The sequence below is a fragment of the Galeopterus variegatus genome, unplaced genomic scaffold (assembly GCF_000696425.1).
Source record: "Galeopterus variegatus unplaced genomic scaffold, G_variegatus-3.0.2 Scaffold1592, whole genome shotgun sequence".
Lineage (NCBI taxonomy): Eukaryota > Metazoa > Chordata > Mammalia > Dermoptera > Cynocephalidae > Galeopterus > Galeopterus variegatus.
In genome coordinates, this window is record NW_007727703.1 from 283,990 (window position 1) to 309,519 (window position 25,530).

The following is a 25,530-nucleotide window of genomic DNA, read 5'->3' on the forward strand; positions in this document are numbered from 1 at the left end:
GATCCAGTCAAGTTGTATTTTGGAGGTAAAAATAAAAGGATGTGTGTGAATTGGGAAGCAGAGGCACTAAGGAAGATTCCTGGGTTTTTAGCTGACTGCAACTAAATGGTACTAAAATTACCTGAATGGGGAACACTGAGAAAAATGATGGTCAGGATATAATCAAATTTCTGCTCTGGATGTGATAAAACATCTAAAGAAAGGCAAAAGCAGATAAATGTATTCATCTGTATTTGAAAAATGATGCCAAGATGTATCAAAATTTGATACAAAGAAATATTTTTTCAGAAAGCTTAAATTCCTTTTGTGATATATTTTACACACACACATATATAATTTGACTATGGAGAAAGAACTATGCTAATTTGGAGATATTAGCTTATTTAAAACCATAGACAACCTAGGGTGACATTGTGAGCAATGAAGAGATGAGAGCTAAAGATTGAGCCCAGGGCACTCAGACATTTAACTGTTGGGTAAGTGAGAAGGAATCAGCCAAGCCAAGAAGTCTAAAAAATGAGTGACTGGAAGAAAGAGGAATACAAAGGGCATATGCTATTGCAAAAGTAAAGAAAATATTTACTGAGAAGAAATTACTATATTAAATGTGCTGAGAGGCTTAGTAAGATGAGGACTGAGAGGGAACCAGCCATTGGATTTAGCAACATTGAGGTCACTGTTAACTTGATGTTGTTAACTTTGAATAATGCATAGTAAATAAATGTTCAATTAGAGAGATGTGAAACAGAATGAGAGGTTAGGAATTCGAAACACTGAATATAAAAAAATAATGACATGTTACTGGGGGGAGGTAAGTTAATACGATAAGGTCCTTGTCTTCAAGGAGGGCTCTTGTGTGTGTAAGATAAATCTTTTATCAATAATCCCTGAAAACTTGCTTTTCGACACAAAGGGCTACCTTTACATTATAAGCACTTTACGAAGGAACTGTTACTACAGTAAAGAAAAAAGTTAAGCTAAATAAGATATTTTATTAACAACACAACATCTTCAATGTATCAAAAATTTTAATATCTGATTTTCAGATTGTTTATATAGAAACCAAATGTATATTTTACATATTATCCCACAAACTAAAATGCTCAAACATCATTGTTTAGAACATAACTATTCAAAAAGAACTGCAGACATTTTAAACAGATGTTTTCTTTTTCCTATTTCCAAAAATCTTCCTAGACAGGATGTTAGACAGCTATGACATATAATATGTATAAATGAATATGATAAATGTTTCTTTTGCAACAAAAAGTCTAAAATTTTATGTAATTATAGGCATGCTGAATAAATAGTTTAAAATAATGTACCACTGTCATCAAATCATACCTTCATATACATGTGTAATCTATTTTGCACAATGGTTTCAACTCAGTGTGTATGTAATTAAATTGTAAGGTGCAGTAATAGCTACTGCTGAGTTGAAATTTTGCTTTTTCATTCTAAAGAAATGAATAAAAAACACAGTCTAGTGAACATCAAAGTACTGTTTGGAGACTGTTAAATCTCATCAAAGAGGTCTTCTGGACTGCTGTTTCTTAGAGTTTCTAAAGACATGTTAGCAGCTGATATATGCTCCTTTTTCGGCGGCTCAGGTACTGAAGGATCAAGCCTAGAGTAAAAGGAAAATCGAGATTGTTTTATTTTTTAAAAATTCCACTGTAGAGTAAAAAAAAAATAAAGAGATACATAAGTGAAATAATACTTAAATTCTGTTTAAGAATTGGCTTAGAGATTTATTTCCCTATGTTGTTTACTATAAGGAAAGACAGATGAAGGAAATTTAATTTGTTAACTGCTTTAGAATTAGTCTTCCTCTATTCTGAGCAAACAAAAATTCAAGGGCCTATGACGACACTCATAATCAAGGTCGAGAAATGCATTTTAATCTCTTAAAAGAAAGTTCAGATCACATGAATTTCCTTTAGTGGTCAGTTGATTACAAGTGTGTAAATGACTAATAATGACTTTTCACATTTATAGCAGTTGCTTATGAAATGTTGTTGGTACACGTTCATTTGCTGAATCTACATACCTTCACTTAGTAAACTAAATTTTTTCAGGTTCAGTACTGTAGTTACTACTTCAATGAACTGACCTCTGTATTTATGTAAATGTTTTCTTAGAGTCCTAGGATAAAAGGCTTGATCACTGTCATGATTACTGTTAACCGGTCTTGGGAAGAGTGAGATGGAGGACAACAGAGCTCAATCAGAAGTAAATCTTAGGAACATATGTTTATATCCTTGTATAAAACTTGTCAGTGGTTCTCCATGGAACCTAAATAAAATGTGCCTAATATTAACAATTAGAGGTAGCTTCCGGGGCAATTATAATTAGGTTGAGTCAACCCAGTAATACCCCCATATTTCCAACTTCAAGGGCAGGGGAGGAGTCATAGGAGTGTGGTATAGCTGATAAAGCATGGAAATTGAAGTCAGGACACACAGGTCTGAACCCAGATTAATTTTTTTATTAGCTACATGACTTGAGGCAAGTCATCTAACCTAATTAGACTTCTGTTATCTCATTTGTAAAAGGGAGTTGATAGTACCTCCCTCAAAGGGGGTCTAAAAATTAAATAAGGTGACGTAAATGAAAATGCTTGCAAATTCCTACAAAATATTTGGATATTATTATTATTAGCTGCTAATATTGTACAAACTACATAAGAGTTCCCGATAATAGCAGAATAAAAGAATAACCAACTAAAATCCCAAAATATCAAGTATGTATGTTTAGATGAAGAGTATTTTAAAAAGTATGCACCCACATTTAGTTGCACAGATTATTGGAAATGAATCCATCACAGGGCCATCCTTGGACTCTTGACTGTATACAATTAACCATGGTTGGCTGCCATTAGACTTGGGCCATGTTCTGTCTTGTCCTAAACAAGCCAAGTTCAGGCAACATTACCCTCACAAGAATGCCAAAGTGCTAGGCATTAATGCATTGTCAAGACAACAAGTACTACCCTCTGGGAGCTGCAATGTTAAAATTTTAACAATAAATACAGACATAATTATTGCAACATGCAGTTAAATATCTAAAAATATATTACATAGGAGAAGAAAATAATACAGTATGAAATAGAAGTATAATTATTACATGTATAAGTTTTCAATGTCACCTTACATCTTAAACATTTTTCTCTGCCCTAAATGTCTTAGAGTTGCTTTTACTCCTCTTAGCTAAAAGAGAAATCTGAATTATTTCAATTAAAAAGTCAGACATGGAAATAACTGTAATTTTGCTATTTTGCTCGTTGTCTAGACATGGTACAAACAGAACATAGAGATCTACCAATTTCATTTAAAAAAATCAGGATAAGACAAAATGACCACTCTGAAGTGACAAGTCTGAAGGAAATAGATTCCTGGTGCTCCAATTACGATTCCTATCTCCTTCTAAAGTCATAAGGAGCGCAAGACATGGATTTTGGCTCTTGTTCACAGTGCCTAGTCATAAGTGGTGTTCAGTAAAAGTTGTTCAACGAGTGGAGATTATTGCTCTACAGCTCTCATATTCATGGTAGTCAACAGAGTAAATTTAGAAATCTCCTCACAACCAAAAAAAATTTAATCATTTTTATAAGTAATAAATGTCTACTGTAAGATTTTTATAAATCTGAAAAGCATAAGAACATAAAAATGTCTGTTACCTTATTTTGCATTCTTTATATTTTCAGACTTTTTTTTACAAGTATGGGATCATTCTACACCATTCTAGTTTTGAAGCTTGATATTTTTACTTTGCAATATATTAGAGATGTCTTTGCTTGTTGAAAAATTTAGATCTACATTTATTATTAATTTTAATTTGGATGTACTTACTATTAGTCCACTGACAGATATTTGGGTTGGCTTCAGTTTTAAATGCTCTTATAAACAACACAACAATCAATATCCTTTTACATATATCTTAGCATATTTATCACATTATTTTTTCATGAACATGCTTCTTCCAAGAAACCATACTTACAGGTAAAATTTGAAAGCAAACAACTCAGAGCACCTGTATCTAAAGTCTTGAGAGAATGTGAGGCAAACAAGTAATTTAAAATTTGGAAATTCACCTCTGTCTAATAAATTACAGCCATTAGTTATGGGTCAATTTAAATTCTAAATTCTTTTTTTTTTCCTTTTTTGTCTTTTTTTACTGGCCGGCAACGGGATTGCAACCCTCGGTGCTGCGCCCGCACCGCGCTCAGCCAGCGAGCGGGAACCAGTCTCCACATGGGATACGAACCCTCGGCGGGAGCGCCACCGCGCTCCCAAGCGGTGCACTCTCCAGTGCGCCACTGGGCCGGCCCAAATTCTAAATTCTAAATCTTCTGTGAAGACTTTCTTTTTGGACTTTCCACATTCAGACTGATTTTGCTTTTTTCCTGATCATTTGGAGTACCTATTGTCTGCAGCCTACATTCCAATATACAGTTTTATTCATTTAATCAATATTTGTTGAGTATGCACTATAAACAGCTGTGTTAGGGTATATAACAAATATGTTAAAGGTAACACATGATTCCTGCCCTCAGAAAGCTTTCAGTTAAACTCTTTACTTCATCTGATTTTTTTCAGAAAAAAATTATTTTTTAATCCTGTCTTTTAATCGTACACAGTTTATATATATATATTTTGAAGGTAAGAACTATGTAATAGAATTTGTCCACAAAGAGTGATTTAACCCTTTAGCAATCTCTACAAACAATATATAAATATTTAGAGCTCAGGTAGATTTTCAGATAGTTCTCCATAGGCAACATGGTTCAATAGGAGAAATTCTAAATCCAGGGTCAGGAGATCTTTATTTATGCTTCATCACATGGAGATTTTGGTTGGGTCAGTGCATCTGTCTGGACCTCAATTTCTTAATTTAATTTGTGGAAAGTTAGGATTACTGTAAATGATGTTGGTGCTCTTTCAGTCCCTGAATTCTGAGGTTGTTATTCTCATATAGTTGAGCATAGACTATTTTGCAAAACACAGGTTCTCAAAACATATTTGTGAAATAAATGAATAATGTGAATTAAAGAGGAAAGGTTAATGAAAGAACAAGAACTTTAGAGTTAAGGCTAAAGTGTAAGGTTGTTTTCAAATAGGGGAATAAAATGAAACTTCGCCAGATGATGATAGCCTCACTAAAAGATGGCTTATGTTCTCAATAATATAATTGCTGAGATTCCTATGTTCCATAAGTTTAATTTCACAATGCATTAAAAGACACACACTCACACAAACTACAACTTGAATCAAAATTGCACTACCATCATCTAATTAATAATTAATAGTGTAGATGAATAGCTAGATTTGTCAAAATAAGGCTTAGCCAGGGAAAGTTTCTTTAAAATGTTAGAATGAGTGACTGACTTCTCTTTTAACTTTCTGGGAGTTGAATTACCAACATCTTTGAAAACATTTCCAGATATTAGCTCATTTAGTAAAGACATTTTTTCAGCCAAGTTTAAAATGGTATCACCGTGGCTAGAATATCTTCTCTTCTTTTTCAAGTGAGGAGAAGCATTAGTATTATCTGCTGTGAATTACTCTCATTTTGTAACATATTTTGAGAATAATATGTCTGAAACATGTCAAAATGCCAATGTGAACAAACATAGAGGTCCAGTAAAATGTGTAATGATCGATGGCACTATGACATGTAAAGAATCATGCTCATTTGACCTCTGACATAAACAGTGGTTGTGAAATTTGAAATCAATTTTTATATGGCTAAGTATATCTCTACCTGCATGACACACACAAAATTCAATTCCAGGTGAATTAAACACTTGAATAAGTAAGGCAAAACTTTAAAGCTTTTAGAAGAAAATAAAGGAGAATGTCTTCAGTATCTTGGGATAAGAAAGTTTGCTTATTTAAGGCAGAAATGGAAAACCATAAAGCTAAAGATTGATAAATTTAATTATATCATAAGTAAGCAATTCTGTTCATCAATAGATACCTTAAGGAGAATGAAAAGACAAGTCACAGACTACTAGGGGATACTACAACATATGCTACTAACAAAAGATTAGTACCCAAAGAACTCCTACAATTTTTAAAAACCCAGCATAATTAAAAACATATACAAAGACTACAGGAACTTCCAAGAAGAGGGAACAGTGGCAGTAAATAAACATGACAATAAACTCAACTTCATTAATGACCAAGAAAATGCAAATTAAAGCCACTGTGCAATATTTCATACCAGGTTTGCAAAAACTAAAATGCACAACAATATCAAGGATTTCAGAGGATGCGGAATAACTATATAAATTATTGCTAGTGGGAGTGAAAACATTTAAAACCACTTTGGAAAGCAGCTGCCAAGGTATATAAAGATGTATGCATCTATAATGCAGGAATTCCATTCCTAGGTACATACCCTAGAGAAACACTTGCACAAGTGTGTCAAGAGATATGCACACAATCATAGATGAATTGTTTATAATAGTGAAAAACTAAAAACTATCCAAATGTCTCTCCACAGGAAAATAGGCAAATAACTTACTGAATTTTCACACAATGGAATACCATACAGCTGCACACATGCATAAGTCTCAAACATAACATTAAGCAAAAAAGCAAAGCACAAAAGAATATATACAGTATAGTATTTATTTAAAGCTCAAAAAAATAAAACTATGTGATATTACTCTTTGAACAACGGTGTGTGTATATGTGGTTTGTGTTAGCGTATCTGTGTATGTATATACATAATATATTTGGATCTTATCTGCTCTTGCATGAGAGGATAGTTCTGGATCTTATTTGCTCTTGTATGACAATATTCTCAGATTTTTAGATTTTGTAGCTTTGGCTATTGTGCAGATGGTGATACAGAAGTGAAGCAGATTTAATATTAGGCACAAAGAATTCAGTTTTAGATATAATGGATGAGTATGAAGTGCCTGTAGTATATCTAAATGGAGATAGACATGGGTAGGTAAAGATTACACAGGTATAGAGCTCAGGAGAGGTGTCTGGGCTAGATGTACAGAGATAGCAGTCACTGCCATATCACTGGCCACTAAACACAAATGAGTGAGTTGAAGAGATCACCCAGGGAAGTCTATCAGAGATAAAAACGTTTAGTATAGAATAATGGAGAATATTAAAATTGCAGGGGCAAACAGCCAGAGAGAGAAATGAAAAGAGAGACTGAAAAGGCATAATTCAAGAAAGAGGAGGTGAACAAGGTAGGAGTGTTGTCACAGAAGCCAAGGACCAAATTTATTTTGTGTTCACAGTTCATGCTGTTTCCACTTGTCACCTAAATGCCGGCTCTCTATTCAACTTTGTCAAACCTGTAAACACACTTTAGATAAATTATGTTCACCCACAATGAATTATCTTGGGTTGAGAAGAACAAACTGGAAGTATACTGCAATACTCATGATTTATTACAGACAAGAACTGACAATGTTCTTTGGGAAGAACAACGTCTCAAACTCTGGAACTGCAGCAGTCACAGCAACAATCTAGCAAATGGTCAGTTCCCGCCTAGCCACCCAGGAAGGATATTCTGAAATAGCTGGTTCTCTCCTGTTAAAATAAAAAAAGTATATACAACTTCGTTTAGCCACATACTTCCATGGCATGCACCCACCTCAGCTCTCACTTTTTCCTGAGATTGGGATAAAGCTCAGGCATGGGTAGAGGGATAAAGATGAGAGATAAGGTAAGGCAATGTAGTAGTGAGAATGAGACCCGAGCACTGGCTGGAACATACATTGTTTGGTAGAAGTAAAATATCTAATGGTTTTTTAGAATATATCAAATAAAACCTCCATCAAAATGACCACAAAAAACAGCAAAATCAAAATATCAGGTACTTGCTGCTATTAAATAACTAAACAGCTATCATACTGACTTCAGTAGAGTTCTCAGTATGGACTAATCTCAATTACAAAAACACCTTTTAAATAGAAACGTTTTAAATAATGTACTTAAAGATTTGACATCACCAAAGTTACCATTGTATTTTCAAATTAAATGTTACTATTTAAAAAAAAAATTTGATCTTAGAATAAATTGGAAAAGTAGCCTACAAAATTTCACTGACCTTATAAAAACCAAAAATGTCTCCTAAATAAATTAACAGACTGAAGTCATCAGGATTCAGTAAAACCAGTGTTGAACATTGTCTGGAATTCACTAGACCTAGACGTCATTTCATTGGCTTGAGAAAATGAAAAAAATAGAAGCTGAAACTTTCTTTCTGGCAACCAAAATTGCAAATAAAAAAATTGCATTAGTTATTTTGAATTAAATTCCTAAAGATATCTTTTTATAAAATAAATATGACTTTGCTGTTTAAACTCATCAAGAGCAAGAAGAAAATAGAAATATGCTTTTGAAGTAAGTAGATTTTGAATGAAACAAAAAAAGGAGAATAACGAAGAATGAATATACTTAATGTTAAAAGACACTTACATGTTTTATAGATATTGGGAAAGGACAATAATTCTAAAATTTTCCTGTAAAATACATATATTGTGGATTTGAAAATAAGATTATCTAGTTCTATATAATGTAATTTTTAAAGTCAATCACTGAAATAAATATGTCCATAATCTTCAAGGATGCCAACCATTTATGCAGGAATTTCATAACAATAAATTGAAAGATATTATTGCTCTTGCTGGACTTTATTCAAAGAAATAGTACTGTCCTGATAATTCATTAGATAATAAATACCAACGTCCATACATGCTTTAAAAAATCAATACCCGAAACGCCCTATATTACATTCCACTTTGTCCTACATTCACTGCAAATTTTTAAATGGTGTATGTGACATTTGCTATTCTTGATCTATGCTTACAAAAGTAGAAAACTTTTGGTAGAATATAAACGAAAATTTTTGGTAGTATGTTATTCTCTACAACTTTAATTTTAAAACAGGCCAGATGATCTGTGAGCTTATTGCTGCTTGCAAAGCTACAAATGAAAACTCCTTGCCTAGCCTAGAAACTTCTTGAGTGGGGAGACTCTGCTTTTTTTTAACCTGGAATGATATATGACACATAAATGTTCCACTGATTGCATGTCTTAACTAATCAACAAATGGTTGGAAAAGTGAGGTAGGCAGTATTAACCAGAAGGCTCAATAAAGTTAAGCAACCTGCCTAAAGCCACACAGCCAGAAAGTATGGAAGTGAGCTGGAAGGCAGGTCAGCGACAGAGCCAGGATTTCAGCCTAGACTCCCTTCAGTCCAAAATTCATACCATGTATGCTACACCAGTGTATGGGGGTCACTAATTCTTATTTCTTCTCCAGAGGATGTTTTTTCTTCTCAGGAAGGCAGCTTGGTTGTGTGCAGTATGTCTCAAAAAAGTAGTTCTGTGAAATATTCTCTAAACAATGAGACCTGTGGCCCAAACTATTTAAAAAATATTTATTTTCCCACACTAAGTCCTCTAAGTGTTTTTCATGTGCATATTATACAATAAAAGCTAAGAAAAGTTCTTCTGTAAATAAACTTGTTAATTAAATTGAGGTAAAACAAAAGCAACGTGCAGAAGAGAGTGTGTGTATGTATTTTATGCATCTGAGTGTATGTGCATGTATATGTGTGTGTATGTATGAGTATATGCTTATATGTCTAGAATAGCTCTGGAAGGATACATAAGTAACTTGCAATGGCCAAGAGGAATTTGGGCAGAGAGACATAAATACCTTTTACTGGATATTCTCTTAAATTGCTGATTTTTTTTTTAAACCTTATATAGAGATTATGTTTTATTAAATGCTTTAAGAAAACAGAAGCTGGTTTGACCTAGGTTTTCCAATGAATTTGGCAGTGGAAGCCTCTTTTCTCACAATCCCTCAATCACTACTATCCCAAGAAACTTGTTGTCTCCAGAACAGGCTGTATTACTTGCTTCCCTGAGAATACATCTACTAACCAGAACCCCAAAACTTAGTGGTCCAATGAAGAAAAATAAAAATACAGAAGAAGAAGACAAAACTTTACTTTTGGCTATCAAGAGAAGTGGAAAACACATGGGCAGACAATATACTAGCTATGGAAGTTAGTGATTTCAGATGAACCTGGAGCCAGGAGTGATAATTTCACCACAGTGTAGAACCATCAGTTTTAGTTTCCTATGGCTGCTGCAACAAATTACCACAACATAGTGCAATAGAACAACACAAATTTATCATCCCTACAATTCTGGAGGTTGGAAGCCTGACAGATCTCACTGGGCTAAAATCAAGATGTTGGCAGAGATGTATTCCTCTCTGGAGGCTCTGGTGGAAAAGCTGTTTCCTTGCTTTTTCCAGCCTCCAGAGGCCACTCCCTTCGTCTGTCTTCAAAGCCAGCAATGGCAGGTAGACTTCTCACATCACATCACTCTGACCTTGCTTGTTTTGTCATGGCTTTCTCTGACTCTCCCCTTCTGCTTCTTTCTTCCACTTAAGGGACTTTGTAACTACATTGGACCTACCTGGATAACACAGGATAATTTAGCTATCTTTAAGGTCAGCGGATTTGCAACCTTAGTTCCATCTGTAACCTTAATTTCCCTTTGCCATGTGGTCCAACATATTCTCAGGTTCCAGGGATTAAGACATGGACATCTTTGGCGGAGAGCATTATTCTGCCTATTTCTCAAGCCTTAACTCTGTTAGGGCTCAATTGTTATCCTAATCTACTGGTTTAAATATGTTACAGGAAAACTGAATAGAGAAACAGAGTAAGAGCAGGATATGCAAGGCCCAGAGCTAAAAGGAACCCCCAAACTGATTGGAAGAGGCATCTTCAAGATCTGTGCAATACGATCTGAAGCTCAACAAAAACAAACATTGAGTCTTCTCAAGAGATTAACTGAACCAGAATCATTGAGACAGGCTGGTGATTACTATCATCTATCACCTATCCATCCTAGTTTACTTATTGAGTGCCTACCATGGGTTAGGGACCAAACTAGATACTTGGAATAAAAAGTGAGCAGACATTATCAATCCAAGGCCAAAGTAATACTGAGCTCCCTTAAAGACATACTTATAGTAGCCCCTTGTCTAGGGGACAATGAAGCAGAATGCTGCATTTCACTACAATAGTTCAAAGGAGCAAGGCTGTTAAAGAACCATTATGGGCATGTGACCTGTACGGTTAGTCACAGAGGGCCATAAGCTTAGAAGGGCTTCATACTCCATTTAGTGCTCTGCTGAATATTTCCCTAGGCTTTCCACAAAATGGGTGAATAAGGATGATTCTGCAGCCTGACTTTTTAAAGAAAAGATTATTTTGTAATATTACCAGCATGATATAACTTTTGTATAAAAAAATATTATATAACTGATACATAAAATGAACAAACTAAAAAGCCATTTCTTCATAAGGTGTACTAATTCAACGTGGTATCATGGGTGAATGTAAAGAAAGTCACCATTCACATTCTGGGAGATGTTCTGTCTTCCTTAAAAATACACAGTCATGTGCCGCATGATGATGTTTCAGACAATGGACTGCATATCCAATAGTGGTCTTACAAGATTATAATACCACATTTTTACTGTACCTTTTCTATGTTTAGATATGCTTACATACACAAATACTTTCTATCGTGTTACAATTGCCTACAGTATTCAGTACAGTAACACATACAAGTTTGTAGCCAAGGAGCCATAGGTTATACCATATAGCTTAGGTGTGTAGTAGGCTATACCATTTGGATTTGTGTAAATACACTCTATGATGTTTGTATAATGACGAAATCGCCTAACAACACATTTCTCAGAACATATCCCCATTGGTAAATGAAGCATGATTGTATGTCAGAAAGGGGGTCAGAGAAATGGAAGAAAGCAGATGGAAATAATCTATAAAATTTTGTGGTTTTTGATTTTGAATTAAAAAGAATAAACTTCTCAGTTGATGTTTAAAACATAACCAAACTGTAAAGTAAAACCCAAATATATAAGGAGGCAGACTTTTTAAAACAAATCACTGTATCCCATAATTGGTAGCAATTTGCTGTGTAGATGAGGCAGTACAAGACAGTAAGGATGTAGTCTATATGCTCAGAATTACTGGAGAAAGGCCTATCCAACCTTTTCATCTTGGAAAAGTCTTTCACATGTATGGTATTATGAGTCTGATAAAAGTTTATATGTCACTACTAAACTTTTATTTATCACACTAAAAATATGTGAAGTAAACGCAAATGTTATTTAAAAATCAGATCTATATAGAAACCTGTTCACTACAGTTGTATGTTATGTTCACATTATATTAACTAAGTATACTATGTTTTCTCACTGTGAAATCTTTATGCTTACATAAATTACCAATTTTTTCAAGACTTTATACTGAAATATACTTTATTTTGAAGAAGCAGAGTAAGTACGACATATAGTTGGTTCCATTAGTGTATTAACTGACACAATGTGATCTCATTTCATTAAATGTCCTACTGCAACCAATGGCTTCAAAATATAAAAGTTACATTATTTAATCATAATTCTCCAGCATTCATAGTGGAGGAAGCTTTTACACGTCATTGAAAAATATTTTAAAATTTAATAAAATGAACATTTTGTAAAGGTACTGGTTTAATTTGCCAAAATGAAGAATTGGCTGTAGCATTTAATTATTATGCCTTGAACATACAAATTCAATAAATAATCAATTTAACAATTCAAATAACTATTGTTATCTAACTGATCTTATTTTGCTTTTATAAGAAAGCTACATATATATATATCAGGCTTAATCATTTGTCTACATAACTGTTAACTGATCTTCTTGCCATTAATGTCTTTTTCCTTTAGCCCATCTTCCACATTGCTGCTAGTTCCTGCAGCTTTAGGACTCTCCTTTTACCTTCTTTATTAGTAGGATCCTGCTTATCATTCAAAGTCAAGTATAAATGTCATTGTTTCTGTGAAGCCTCCCTGGACTCTTTTAGGAGAGAAAGTAGTTATCTCCTATTCATCCATAGCATATTCCAAATCAATTAAGTCTTTGTTCCAGTAACGACTGCTCTGTAATAAGCCACCTCAAACTTAGGGGCATAAAACAAAGGCCATTTTATTATGCTTATATTTTCTGTGAGTGAGCAATTTGGACAGGGCATAGTGGGGATGGCTTGTCTTTGTTTCATGGTGTCAGGGCCTTAGCTGGGAATACTGGAATGTTGGTGGTGACACAAAGGTTGGGAGCCATCCAAAAGCTCATTCACTCAAATATGGTGCTTGGGCTGGAAGGCCTCAAAGACTAGGACTAGCTACTGGACAGTCTATCATGGCTTGACTTCCCTGCAATTCATGGCAGCCTCAGGTAGTCAGACTTCTTACATAAAAATTTAGGGCTCTAAGCAAAGGGTTGCCTTTTTGATGTAGCCTCTGGAATTCACATAGCATCACTTCTCCTGCATTCCACTCTTCACAAATAGTCAAAAAGCCCACCCACATTCGAGGGGAGGGGACATAAAACCACCTGTCAATAGAAGGAGTGTCAACCACAGACTTTAATTCTGCACATCTTTGTTACTTTTATTGTAAGCAACTTGAGAATAGAATTTGGCACAATTCCTTAGAACATAACACAATTTCTTAGAACAGAATTTGGCACAATTCCTTAGAACATAACACAATTTCTTAGACCAGGATTTGGTACAATTCCTTAGAATAAAGAACAGTTAGAATTGAGTGTGAAAAAAGCTATAACTAGTTTTGTATACAATTTACACAGAATAAAATACATTCTAGATTAAAAATGCAACAATATAGACTTTTTAGAAATGTCGCATCACATTAAAAAGATTTGAACATCATTTATAGCTCAGCAAGAAAATATGAAGATACTTCAAAAAGCTCATGGAAAGATTCATATTATCTATCGATTCTATTTTTCCATGAACTTTTGAAGCAACCTTGTATTTTCTGACAACTATTGACAGCCAGTAGTTAGCTCACTTTCTGTTATGAGGTAACTTTATTTTTCCAAGTTGTGTATGTTTGTAAATTTATATGCTTACAAGTTCACACTAACACCATTAGTTTAGTTGTACCCTACTTTACACAGATGAGCTGTGGTTAAATCAATGATGTTTCAATCCTCATGGCTAAAAGTCTCACTAACAAATGCTAGTCAACTTCTATGCACACACACACTTGGAACCCAGCAACTGGAAAACCCCAGTTAGTTGGATTCTCTATTAAGTTTCATTAAACTATTACTATTATTATTATTAAAGCGCCAGAAATCTCTTGTATGTGAATCAACAGGACAAATAAGCAATCATACTTTTCTTAACCATGCAAGTAAGTCAAAGCTGAAATAAAATCTTCAACTTTATTCTGAAAAGAAATGTGAACTCTGTTATCAACAGGAAATTATCACCATCAATCTCACAACCAATAATCAATCAGGAAAGAGAATCAGATTTCAAAAATCAGAAAGCTTAAACAGAAATTAAAATGTTAAAGCAAGAAATTCTAACACTTGTTTGGAATTAGGAAAGCTGTCATCCATAAGTTCACATGCAGCCACAAAAGACAACCATGAAAATTAAACAGGCTATAAACACACAGAAAATATTTTGTTGGATTTTACAGTCTGATCATAATTTCCCTTAAAATATATATAACCTCCACATTCCCCTCAAAATGTTACTGGGCCTCGACAAATGAATAAACAGAAAAAATCTTAAATCTTAATTTTTTAAATGGCTATTAAAGTGCATTCTTTTATTGTTTTCCATAAAAAAAATAGGCCCATTTGTCATATTGTAAAAGAAAAAGGAGGTTTGATATCTACTATTTTTAGCACTCAACACTTTTCTATACCTAAGAAATTTGGAAGTGACTAGAAAGAATAATTTTAAAAATCCATTTGTTAGAACATAAGTTTCCAGAAGGCAGGAATCAGGTTATCTATGTGTAGTTTTCCACATATAGGAGATCTAAAACTTAAGAAATGGATGCTTTTTTAAAAAGCTTGTTTTAAACTCAAATTCAGTGCAGAAGCTTTGTAGTTAGAAACAATTAACAGAGCAAAAAGACAACCTACAGAGTGGGAGAAAATATTTACAAACTATGCATCTGACAGGTGATTAATATCCAGAATACACAAGGAAATCAAACAACTTAACAGTAAAAAAAACAAATAACCCAACTGAAAAATGGGCAAAGGAGCTGAATAGGCATTTCTCAAAGGAAGATATACAAATGGCCAACAGACACATGAAAAAATGCTCAACATTACTCAGCATCAGGGAAATATAAATCAAAACCACATTAAGATACCATCTCACCCCAGTTAAACTATCATCAAAAAGACAGAGAATAACAAATGCTGACGAGGATGTGGAGAAAGGGGAACCCTCCTACACTGTTGGTGGGACTATAAATTAGTGCAGCCATCATGGAAAACAGCATGGAGATTCCTTAAACAATTTCAGATAGAACTGCCAGCAATCTAGCAATTCTGCTGCTGGGTATATACCCAAAGAAATGGAAAACATCATGTCAAAGAGATACCTGCACTCCCATGTTTACTGCAGCTCTATTTACAATAGCCAAGAGTTAGAACCAACCTAAATGCCCATCATCAGATGACTTGCCATTCGCAGCAACATCAATGAACTTAGAGAAAATTATGTTAAGTGAAATAAGCCAGGCGCAGAAAAAGAAATACTGTATGTTCTCACTCATAATAAACATACAAATGAAAGAAAGAAAGATACAACAATCACAACAATACATTGACCTTTCAAAAGCAGAACTGAGGTTACTGGAGAAGGGAAAGGGGGCAGGGGAGGGAGGAATTGGTAAAGGGCCAGGAATAGTGATGACAGTGTATACAGTTGAATATAATAATTATTCTGATTTAAGCATCACGTATTGCACATGAGTATTGATATTCAACTCTGTACCCGACCCCCACAGATATGTACAATCAACTACGTTACAATAAAAAAATTTATTTTAACAAACAAAATCAGGACACATTTTTTAGAAATGTTATAAATAACAGAGTTTTTCAGACCATTCCCACAAGGAGTGCTTAGTCTATGACATAGATGAGCTACTAGAAAGTAGCAATCATAAGAATTTAACTTATATCAACTAATTGGAAGAACCTGTTTTTCATACATTCCTTACTTCAACTAGTATTTTATCTGTGTCAGGCACTGTGCTAGCCTCTGAGATGCAAAGATAAAAGAAAAATCCTTTCCTTGAAAAATCTCACAACATAGTTGAGTAAAAATATATGTATTTATTTTTCTTCATTTTTAAAGCAGTTTTAGTTTTACAGAGAAATTGAGCAGAAAGTACACAGAGTTCCCATCCCCTTCCCCACCTGCATACACAGTTTCTCCTGTCATTGACATGTTCCATTAGTGTGGTACATGTGTTACAACTACGAATCAATATTGATTTATTATTTACTTAATTTTATATTAGGGTTCCCTCTTCATATCATACCGTTCCAAGGGTTTTGCCTAATGCGTAATATCATGTATTCACCATTACAGTATCATACAGAATAGTTTTGCTGCCCTAGAAATCCTCTGTGCTCCACCTATTCATCCCTCCTTCCCTCCCCTGAAATCCTAGCAACCACTGATTTTTTTTTTTCATCATCTGAAACATTTATCATTTCTTTGTGTTGGAATCATTTAAAATCTTCTCTTCTAGTTAACTGAAACTAAATTGTTATTAATTATAGTCACCCTACAGTGCTATAGAACACTAGATATTATTCTTCCTATTTAGCTATACTTTTGTATCCATTAACCAACCTCTCACCATCCACCCCTAACAAGCCCCCCACCCTCCTACCTTCCCAGCCTCTGGTAACCACCAAAGGTAGAATTACCTTTCTCTTCTATGCGATCGACTTTCTTAGCATCCACATATGAGTGAGAACATGCAGTGTTTCTCTTTCTGTTCCTGGCTTATTTCACTGAACATAATGTCCAAGCACATCCGTGTTGTAAAAATTTCATTCTTAGCAAAAATATATTTAAAAAATTGATTATAACTTGCTATGATGAAGTACACACAAAATATTGATTTGTAGGACTAAAAATCCATTTTAAGCTCCAAATTTAATGCCAGGAACACATCCTTCCTTACAGAATGCCTATTTGTATTTGTAGATATACGAGTATACATTAAAATTCTCGTATTACACATAAAATGGTATTTGATGTGTACTATCTGGTAATTTCCTATTGCCCTTGAAGAAATACTTGGCTGTTAATGATTAAAAGTAATTCTTATTTATAACAGCAATAACTGTTTTCTTTCTTTGAGCAATTTTTCTCATGATGAAAATGGAGTTGACTGCTGTATCAGGCCGCTGAACACTAAAGGGAAAAGTTCATTTATATTCTAAATAATTTTTATTTCATTAAAATAATGCCAGACCCTTCTAATACAGACAAACCCAGTGAAAATATCCAAAATTTGGGTAGAGTGAGTTAATAGGCTATTTCCATATCTTTAGGGTCCTTCTAGGTCCAATATTCTATTATTGAATTTCAGGACAGAAGAGAATAGTATAGCTTTTTGGTTTCATCCATAGTTATGAATCTAAATTTTCTGTGTTATCTCCTCATCTTAATTTATTTTGGGTATGGAATCATAATCAAATATATTTTCTTTAGGGTGAAATAGTCACTGCTTAAAATATACATTTGGTAAAAACAAATAATAATTTTGCCTTATCACTTCGTAAAAAGACTAAGGTTTAAAATACAGAAATTCTAAATCCTAAGTAGATCCCAGTGAATGCTAATAACCATAAAAACTATTTATTTTTGATAAATAAAGTAGCAAAATTACATTATAGAGACTTCAGAAAATTCAGAAAAAAATAAGAACAAAATTTAGAACAAAATAAAGATCATCCTTTGTGCCATCAACCTTTGATATTTTATCAAAGTGTATATCTTTTTAACTTATTTATATATATATATATATACACATGATATACATACATAAATTCATTTTAAAGTATTTGTACTATAAAAAGTACTTGTATCATTTTCCCCTTAATTTATAGGGTAATCTTTGCCATTAATTAAGGTCTACATATTTTTCCCCTACATAATCGTTTTTAATTACTTCATAGTATTCTGTTATATTGAAGTACTTAAAAATATAACTAATTCTTGATTCATAGCTAAAAATTATAAGCAATTTAAATGCCTATTGTAACATCCTTGAATATACTCCTTCTAGGTAATGTTCTTAAGGCAACGTCTTTTAATTCTAATTGAAGATGGTTGATTTTAACACTATAGTTCCTGAAAGTTCTTACTTCTAAAAATGCTAGAGGGAGAAGTAGAGCTTACAACCAGGAGAGTACCATATAGGCTTTTTCACTACGGGGAACTTAAATTATTTTTAATGTAAGTTCTATTTCGATATGATGTGATTTTTACCATCAGAATAGTTAAGTACTACATTGATATAAAGATGTAATGGGAACAACCACTACAGTAATCATCTACATAAACCTAGAAAAAAAAAAGATTAAATCTTGGGGAATAAAGAATTTAGTAAAAAACTTGCATATTACCAAAATAGGAAGTGATTAGAAATCCTGTAGGTTTCCCTTTGAAGACCACCGTCCCCCTTAATTGCCAGTCATAACAAGTTTTGGTAATACACATCAGAGATGGACCTCATAAATATTATACACTGAGTGTCATTTTTGTTCATATTTCTTAAGAAATTTAGATTAGGTCATCTGACTTATTGGGAACTTAAATTATTTTTAATGTAAGTTCTATTTCGATATGATGTGATTTTTACCATCAGAATAGTTAAGTACTACATTGATATAAAGATGTAATGGGAACAAACCTAGAAAAAAAAAAAGATTAAATCTTGGGGAATAAAGAATTTAGTAAAAAACTTGCATATTACCAAAATAGGAAGTGATTAGAAATCCTGTAGGTTTCCCTTTGAAGACCACCGTCCCCCTTAATTGCCAGTCATAACAAGTTTTGGTAATACACATCAGAGGTGGACCTCATAAATATTATACACTGAGTGTCATTTTTGTTCATATTTCTTAAGAAATTTAGATTAGGTCATCTGACTTATTACAGATGATATGTGTTTTGTGTCTCCGTATGCAAATGGGTGAGCCAAACTCTCCTTCTTACGCAAGAAATAAATGATTATTATCAATTTGGAAATGAGACAAACAGGTGTTTTTGACAAGATTCAGAAACAGAGCCCACAAATACTTCCAAGCCTAGTATGCAGAGGATAAATAAAAGGACTAAAAAACAAAGTTAACTTATTCATTGAAAATGTTTTATTACAGATGATATGTGTTTTGTGTCTCCGTATGCAAATGGGTGAGCCAAACTCTCCTTCTTATGCAAGAAATAAATGATTATTATCAATTTGGAAATGAGACAAACAGGTGTTTTTGACAAGATTCAGAAACAGAGCCCACAAATACTTGCAAGCCTAGTATGCAGAGGATAAATAAAAGGACTAAAAAACAAAGTTAACTTATTCATTGAAAATGTTTTATTCATCATGATATTGATATTTTAATTCAAATGTACATGATTATGCTTTGATGTCACTCTGCCACACGTGTAGTTGAAAACAATAATTTAATTGAAAAGAATAATTTAAGAGAGAAAAAGATGACTTTTTAAAGAAGGGGACCTTGACCTTTCTCTGCAAACAAGAGTTCTAACTAGCAGTTTTAGATTTTTTGCCTGGAGCTTCCTTCCCTGTTTTTTTTTTTTTTTTGTTGTTGTTGTTTTTTTAGTTTAATATTCAAAATTTTGTTCAAAGTCTATTCAAAACTGCCAATCTATCACTAAGAGTAACAGCTAACATTTATTGTTCTCTTATGTCACACACTCTGTTAAGCTCCGTGTTCATGTAATTGTCACAATAATCCTGGGTATTTATAGTCTATTTTCCAGATGAGAAAACAAAGCTTTAGACATTGTAGTGATTCACTAGGTTCTCACAACTTATAAATTGGCCAAGGAAGGACCTAAACCCAGGCCTGACTGCCTGCCTCCTCCATGCTCTTAACCAATGCCTCTTTCCCTTTTTTCCTTTGCATCAAATGTCTTTCCCTTCATGATTATGTGTCCAAATTCTATTTCTACCCTGGAAGGCTCATCTACAATGTTACATCCCTCATGAAACTTGCCTTGAATTCTGCCTCTTTAAAATCTCATAACACATCACTAGAGAATTATTCTAACATAAACTAATTCTGTTCAAAACAGCATAGTTTTATATGTTACTTGGCTAATCATAATCTGTGAAATTGAAAGCAAGACCATTTACAGCAAACATCTCTTAAAGCAAAAAGGTGTTTACAGTCAGAGTATAAGCTCTATTTTTCCTTGAAGTCATTAACATCACCATCTTGATTGACAAATACTTAGCAAGCACTTGAGAAGGAATTATACTTTACTTTACACTGTCTGAGTAATAGTAACTTGACATGGTCACTGCCTTCTTTGAGCTTACAATCTAAAACAGATGCCATGGCCTAAACAAACATAAAAAGAGATAAAGGTACCCACATACATCTGTTCAATGATTGAAATACATTGCATGAAATATTTATATTATGTTACAGTCACAGTACAAGTGGGGTGTGTGTGTGTGCGTGTAGAAGATTGAAATACTCTTATTCATATTTAGGAAGGGTTGAGGTGAGGATTTTCAAATGCAGGTTTTGTCTGTATAAGAAGGCGGCAACAGCTCACATCTGCGCAACTGGGACTTTATTAGAAGAATACAGATGTCAATCACCACTGTATAACCATTGCACACATGTGAACCAGATGCTCTCATGTAAAATAACTCAGGGTGTTTTGCAGATGAATCACTGAAAATGTAATTACACATCAGTCTTAGTTTATTAATAACAGGTCTACTTACATGGAAGTCATATGGTACTATCTATCCATCCTGAGGTGGTGGAAAATAAAAAAATGGGTACTTTGAGATGTTCAAATATAAACTCTTTTTCTGCTGCTTTGCTTTATTATCCTTGTGATGAGGTAATTGGTGATTATATTTTCAATCACATGTTTTTGGGACAGATGTCTATTGCTGCCTCTTACTCGTAAAGGTTGTGCCAATAAAGTTTACATTATATCACCTGCTTTTTAAAGGATATTATTTCAATGGAAAAGAAAATGTTTAGTAGTCACACAACTCCGACATATCTAACTAATGACTGTTAAGATAGAAATTCATTTGCAGTATCATAGAATGTGAGCTCAGTATCAAACTATTATGAATGTTTTCCTTGCACATAGTTTAAATGTTGATGCAATATATCTGGATTCATTGCAGACAAATAAGCATATGTAAAAGCTGTCAGGAAGCATCTATGTTTTGTAACATTGATCCTTAGCACTCCAAGGGTCACTGTGTTTCATAAAGCTGTTTCTGTGTTTCATAAAGCTGTCTACTTATTTACATAATCAATTTGCTTGTTTTCTTCATGTGCTGGAGCACCATCTGACAAACAGAAATGAAACTCTACTTAACAGCAAAGCCAAATTTTAAGAGGAGTTTAATTTTCTGCCTCAAAGAGATTCTTTAAAACGAAGAAATCAACACACCAAAGTCTACTTCTGTGGAGTGCTTTGATTAGGAAACTACACCTGGAGGACACACAGCATCAAAGGTGTCTAGAGCATTGCATCTATCTCTGTAGCGCTTTAATGCTGAGGTAGAGACCATTTTAAGCAGTTCTCAATAATGGAAGCCCTTGGAACATAGTACTAAGAATATTTTAATACTGCAGACCTGGGGTTTTCTTTTGTTTACTGTTTGACTACATTAGTCAAAAAATGTCCTGACAGGTAGATCTTGCTGTCTTCTTTTTTCTGTCCAGCCTTGAAATGTTTTACTAATATTCAGAGCAAAAACACAAACCTGTTATATTAAATTTCCTTCAGTAACTTAAAAAATATTTTATGTAATATTTGACACATACAACATACCTGTAACATGTAATATAAAGCATAATAAAAAATCAAACTCCTGCAGTGTCACCACCTAACTTATGAACTCAAAATTACTAATGTGGTTACATCCAATGTGCTCCTCTTGTCTCCCCACAGAGGTACAACCCTATCCTATATTGTATGTTAATCATTTTCTTGCCTTACAAAGAAAAGTTTTATTGCATTATACATATTCCTAAATAATATCTTATACAAATCCTGCTGCATTTTTGAGCTTTATAAAAATGGAATCAAACTGTGGCTAGCTTTCCTTGACTTTTTTTTTTTCACTCAACATTAAGTAACTATGATTCACCTATTTCATTAATTTTCATTGTTGTGTAATACTGTATTGTGTTTATATAATTTACTTTTTATTATGATGTTTGCTAGCACACATGATGTTACTATAAACATTTTTATGTAAATTCTTTGGAGCACATGTACTAGAATTTCTCTTTGTATATAGTATGAATCCTGAGTCATACCGTATGTGAATGTTTAACTTTTTTTACAAAATGATGTCAAATTGCTTTTCAAAGTGTTTGAACTAATTTCCATTCCCATTAGCAGTATAAGAGTTCTTATTGATCAATTCCTCTCCAACAATTGATGTCAGAACTTTTTTTTTGCCCAATTGATTTTAAATGATATATTTTTGTAGAATTTTCTTAAAAATTTCCTTTTTATGTTGAAAGAAAAGTTATAGGAACAGTATCATTTGAAAACAAGTTGCTAACATGATGCCACATTACTGAATACTTTAGTATTTGTTGAGCATAAATGTCATTGTAAATATTTTCCTACTTAACTATAATACAACTATCACAACAGAAAATTAACATTGATACATTATTGACATCCAATCCTCAGCCTCCATTCAGTTTCCAATAATATCCTTTATAAAAAAATGTGCAAAATCACATATTACTTTAGCAGTTACCTCTCTTCAGGGTTCTTCCTTCGTTCCTCAGTCATTTCCTGAGCAACTTTTGATGATAATTGGTAAGTTATATTGATGTACTGTAATTCGAGTTTGCTTCATTTTTCCTCATGTTTATTAAAGTTGTGCACCTTTGGCAGAACTACCACAGGAGTGCTGCTGTGTTCTATTGCATTCAATCAGATGGTGTATGGTTTCAATTTGTACCACTACTGATGACGTTTACTTTGATCATAAAGTAGTGTCTGCATGCTTTTCTACTGCAAAGTTTCTCTTTCCCCCTTTGCAATTAAAAAGCATTTTAAGGAGATGTAATAACGTTGACCATCTTTTCATATGTTTAAAAGCTATTTGTGTATTTTTTCTTCTCTGGAATGCTTGCGTAAGTCTTTGGCCCCATTTTTCAACTGGGTTGCTTGCCTTTAACTTGACTTAGAGAAGAATACAAATTCTTTGTCAGTAATATGGGCTGCAAATATTTTCTCAGTATGTGGGCTGTCATTTTCTTTCTGATGTCTTTTTATGAACAGAAACTTTATTTTAATGTAGTCAAATGTATATACCTTTTTTTCTACGGGTTGCACTCTTTCAACCTTATTTAAGAATTTCTTCTTTTATTCAAGACCTTAAAAATATTTTCCTGTGTTTTCTTCCAAAAGTTTTAAAATACTACCTTTTATGTTCACATTTTAAATTCTTTTAAAATTTATTTTCATGTAGGTGTAAGGAGGGGATCAAATTTCATTATTTTTCAAAGAGAAAACCAATTGTCTTACTATCACTTACTATATAGTTCATCATTTCCCTAGCAAACTGTATGACTGCTTTTGCCATATACCAAATTTGCATATAATCATGAGTGTATTGTTTCTATGTTGTCTATCCCAGTACCAATACCACAAGTCACTATTATTCCTACATAAGTGATGATATTTGGTTGAGAAAGTTCCCCCATGTATTAGTCCGTTTCTGTTGCTTATAACGAAATACTTGGAATTGGGAATTTTATAAAGAAAACAAGATTTATTGCTTACAGTTTCAGAGGCTAGGAAGTCCAAAGTCCAGGCATCACATCTGGTGCTGGTGACAATGACACAATGGTCTCACACTGTGAGATGGTGAAAGCACAGAGAGACTAACGTCCTCATTCACTCTCCTTTAAAGCCTTCCAACCCATGCCAATGACCACCATATTTTTAATCAATTCACTATGGCATGGTCCTACAGTCTAATCATCTCTTCAAGACCCCACCTTTCAATGACCATAAAAAGATTTCCCACCCTCAACAGTAACAGTGAGGGTCAAATTTTGAAGGGCACAGTCAATCCAAGGCATTCCACTTTATTCTTCTTCAAGACTACTTTGGCTATTCTTAGACTTTTGTTTCTCTATGTAAAATTCAGAAACAACTTGCCAAGACTGCTGAGGTTAAATGGAGTCAATCTACAAATAATTTGGAGAAAATCAAAAACCTTTATGTACCAAATTTTTCTATCCTTCAAATTTTATAATTTGCTTTATCTTCTTGTAACTAATCCTCATATATTTTCAATTACATTTTGTAACTATCGTATGCTGTTGTATAGAAATGCAATTAATTTTTGTATTTTTATCATGTATAAAGCCACTTTGCTAAATGCTCTTATCAATAGAGTATCTGTAGATTCTTTTGGATTTTCTATGTAGTCAATCATATGAACAATGAATATTGAAAATTTTCTTTCTCCCTAAGACTTATATATTTTATTTCTTTCTGTGCTCTCCATGCAATGGCTAGGACCTTCATTACAATACTGAATAGAAGTACTCATTATGGGCATCTGGATAATAAGAAATGTTTCTATTTCTTGTGTTTTCTTGTTGGGCACATAAAAAATTCTTATGAATCCTAGCATGCAAAGAAATTTTATTATGTCTAAGTGCTAAATTATATTAAATTTCTTTGCACTAATTAAGTTTATCATGCAGTTTTCTCCTTCAATCAATGTGGCATATTATAATTATTTCCTCCTATAATAAAGCCAACTTTTCATCATATATTTTTCAGCTTTATTGATGTTTAACAGACAAATAAAAATTATATATATTAATGTATACAACTTGATGTTTTGATATATATAGATACTGTGAAATAATTACCAAATTAAAACTAATTAATATGTCCATCACCTAACATAGCTACCACAGTTACTTTTTTTTGTGTGTGGTGAGAACATTTACGATCTACCCTCTTAGCAAATTTCAAGTATACAATACAGTATTCTTAACTATGGTCTCATTACTGTATGTTAGATCTCCAGAGCTTATTCATCTTACATAACTAAAATTTTACATAATTTGACCAACATCTCTCCCCATTTCTCCCTCCTCCAATCATATTTCTATATTTTTTTCAATGCTTTAAAAAATGCATTGTTAGACTTAGTTTGTTGAAACTATTCAGGATTTTTGCATCTATGTTCTTGGATAAGACTGGGCTGTAACTTTCATTTGAAGAACTCTCTCCTGTTCTTTTTTTTTTTTTTTTTTTTTTCCGTTTTTGTCTTTTTTTACTGACCGGTAACGGGATCGCAACCCTCGGTGTT

At 33.3% G+C, this 25,530-nt stretch overlaps 1 long non-coding RNA gene across 1 annotated transcript in view; it reads right to left on the reverse strand.

Annotated features, from left to right (window-relative positions):
- Positions 1–1,010: 1,010 nt before the first annotated feature.
- The window catches only part of LOC103594625, a 90,255-nt gene continuing 65,735 nt past the window's right edge, over positions 1,011–25,530 (reverse strand). Inside the window, exon 2 of the long non-coding RNA XR_550866.1 lies at positions 1,011–1,627. This is a non-coding gene — a long non-coding RNA (uncharacterized LOC103594625). The remainder of the gene's footprint in view (positions 1,628–25,530) is intronic.